Source organism: Octopus bimaculoides, chromosome 4 (genome assembly GCF_001194135.2).
Source record: "Octopus bimaculoides isolate UCB-OBI-ISO-001 chromosome 4, ASM119413v2, whole genome shotgun sequence".
Lineage (NCBI taxonomy): Eukaryota > Metazoa > Mollusca > Cephalopoda > Octopoda > Octopodidae > Octopus > Octopus bimaculoides.
In genome coordinates, this window is record NC_068984.1 from 21,134,595 (window position 1) to 21,136,991 (window position 2,397).

At 41.6% G+C, this 2,397-nt stretch overlaps 1 long non-coding RNA gene across 2 annotated transcripts in view; it reads left to right on the forward strand.

The window, feature by feature from the left end:
• LOC106876310 (uncharacterized) overlaps positions 1–2,397 on the forward strand; it is a 129,914-nt gene that overhangs the window by 72,481 nt on the left and 55,036 nt on the right. The window lies entirely within an intron of this gene.

A 2,397-nucleotide genomic window follows, 5' to 3' on the forward strand; every position in this document is an offset into this window, starting at 1 on the left:
ATATATATATATATATATATATATATATATATATATATAGAGAGAGAGAGAGAGAGAGAGAGAGACAAAGACAGAGACAGAGAGACAGAGACAGAGAGACAGAGACAGATAGATACGGGGACGCAAACACACCAGCATCGGTTGTCAAGCGATGGAGGGGGACGAACGCAGATACACAAACATATACGTATATATGTATACGGAGTATGGGGGTTTAGTTCACAGGTGATCTAAACGACTAGGTACGCTAAATAAGTGCTGTAATGGATTACTGGGGCTCCAAGGTCGTAGCCGAGACGGTAGTTATGGAGCCATTGCAGATTTCCGGTATAGCGGATATAGAATTGTTAAAGAGGACAACAAACCTTAAGGCAAGGCAAGCATCTCAAGTCATATACATTATTATTATTGGAAAAGATTCAGTCTTACAGATGTTTCTAAGATATCCCAGAGTATGGGATATTCCGTCATCAGAGACAAACAGGGAAAATGAGAAGGGTATATATTAATGAAATGACGGAATATCCCATACACTGGGATATCCCAGAAACAGCTGTAAGACTTTGAATCTTTTCCAATAATAATAATGTATATTACTTGAGATGTTTGCCTTGCCCTAACGTTTGTTGTCTTCTTTAACAATTACATACATACATACATACATACATACATATATACGACAGGCTTTTTTGATTTTCCGTCTACCAAATCCACTCACAAGGCTTTGGTCAGCCCGCGGCTATAGTACTTCTTTTTTAAGCCTAGTATTTATTTTATCACTCTCTGTTGCCAAATCACTATGTCACGAGGACGCAATCACACCAACATCGGTTGTGAAGCGGTGGTGGCCAAACACACACACACACACACACATGCATGCATGCACATACACATATATACGACGGGCTTCTTTTAGTTTCCCTCTATCAAACCACTCACAAGGCCTTCGTCACCCAGAGGCTATAGTAGAAGACACTTGCTCAAGGTGCCATGCAGTGGGACTGAACCCGGAAACATGTGGTTGGTTAGCAAGCTACTTACCACACTGCCACTCCTACACTTCGTACATACACATACATTCACACACAGATACACTCACGCACACACATATACACACACATACACACACACATACACACACAAATTTCTTCTATCTTACTGGACCTCGGTCATGCTGTGGCACTGCTTTGAAAGGTGTGTGTGTGTGTGTGTGTGCGTGTGTGTGCGTGTGTGTGTGTGTGAGAGAGAGAGAGTATGTGTGTGTGTGTGCGTGTGTGTGTGTGTGAGAGAGAGAGAGTATGTGTGTGTGTGTGTGTGTGTGCGTGTGAGTATGTGTGTGCATATGTGTGTATGAATTTGCGTGTGTGCGTGTATATATCTCTGATAGTTATTCTATCGATCTCTATAGTTGAACTGCTATTTTACGAGGACATTAGTAGACCAATACCGGTTGTCATATATGTGTATGTGTGAAGAGTTACGAGGGAGCGTTCATATAGCATGCATATGTGTATGTGTGTATGTATGTATGTTTTTGTATGCGAAACTTAGTTGACGAAATGTAGAGAAGCTCATCGGATGGATTGTATTTGAAATTCAAAGGTCTAGTTGAGTCATACAGTCTCTACGTGAGAATTCATTACGTTAAGCGCAGCTACGTCTTTGAAATACTCAGCCATACATACATACAATCATACATACATACATACATGCATGCATGCAAGTATACATACATACATACATATAGACAGACAGACACACGCACACACACACACACACATACACATACACAGACCTAGATGCCATATACAAATGAGCTGAAGAAAATAGCATGCAATTTAACGCAGGAAAATTCCAAATACTCCACAACCAGCCAGGTTGTGCTAACATGCCACAACCAAAATACTTTGGATCAAAAGGATTAGCAATGCCATAGTCAACCACAGTGCGGGATCTGGGTATTGGTATGGGAAACAATGCATCGTCTCTTGTACATATTATCAAGATGGTGGCAATGTGCAGATGAATGGCCGGGTGGATTCTGAGAACTTTCAGAACAAGGGACCAGGAAACTATGCTCGTCCTATTGGTCTTATGAAGGACATTTGTTATAAGCCGACTAGGCTACTGTTCTCAACTCTCGTCACTCCACAACGTCAGTTTAATAGCTTAACTCGAGACAGTTCAGCGGTGCTACACCAAATTGTTTGCATCTGTGAAACATGTGAGCGACTAGTGGGGGGGGGGGACGAAAGAATTGCGGCTCTACTCTTTGAAGCGAAGGCGAGAAAGATATACGTTGATATACATATGGAAGATCCTATAGGAGACGGCACCAAACTTGGCATCAAGAGTTATACAAGACACCACTGTTCTGTTCCAAAAATCTCACCCATC